The sequence below is a fragment of the Octodon degus genome, unplaced genomic scaffold (genome assembly GCF_000260255.1).
Source record: "Octodon degus isolate 3935 unplaced genomic scaffold, OctDeg1.0 scaffold00018, whole genome shotgun sequence".
NCBI lineage: Eukaryota > Metazoa > Chordata > Mammalia > Rodentia > Octodontidae > Octodon > Octodon degus.
Window position 1 is genome coordinate 15,319,030 of NW_004524594.1, and position 553 is coordinate 15,319,582.

Sequence of the window (553 nt, forward strand, 5' to 3'; positions counted from 1 at the left end):
TCTTTCCAACTCTTTTCAGTGACATCACATAGGCAGGCAGAAATTGAGTGTGACAGGAGTAGTTGCACTACAGAAATTGGCAACCACTACAAGTCAGAGCTTGCCTTTAACTTTGTTGATTGTCTAGAATCAACTCAGTAAAGTCGTGGTGGTAATATCATTGCAAATTAAATTTACAAATGTGTATCAGCTGGCACAGAGGTACATACCTGTAGACCCAGAAACTATGGAAGGCTGAAGCGGGAAAATTACAAATTTGAGATAAGCTTGGGCAAATTAAGATTTTTTGTCTTAAAAATAAATAAATTAATTAATTAATTAATAAGGGCCGGCCAAATAGCTCAGCGGATTAAAGGGCCCGAGGTTCGATCCCTGGACCTGTTGTGCCAGCCCTGCCCCCAGGGTACACTGAGAGAACAATTGAGACTGGATGTGGTGGCCCATGCCTGTAATCTTAGCTCTTGGGAGGCTATAAACAGGCAGATCACTACAAGTCTGATCTAGTAGTGAGACCCTGAACACCCTGTAGATCCTTCCCTAAAAATGCAAAATA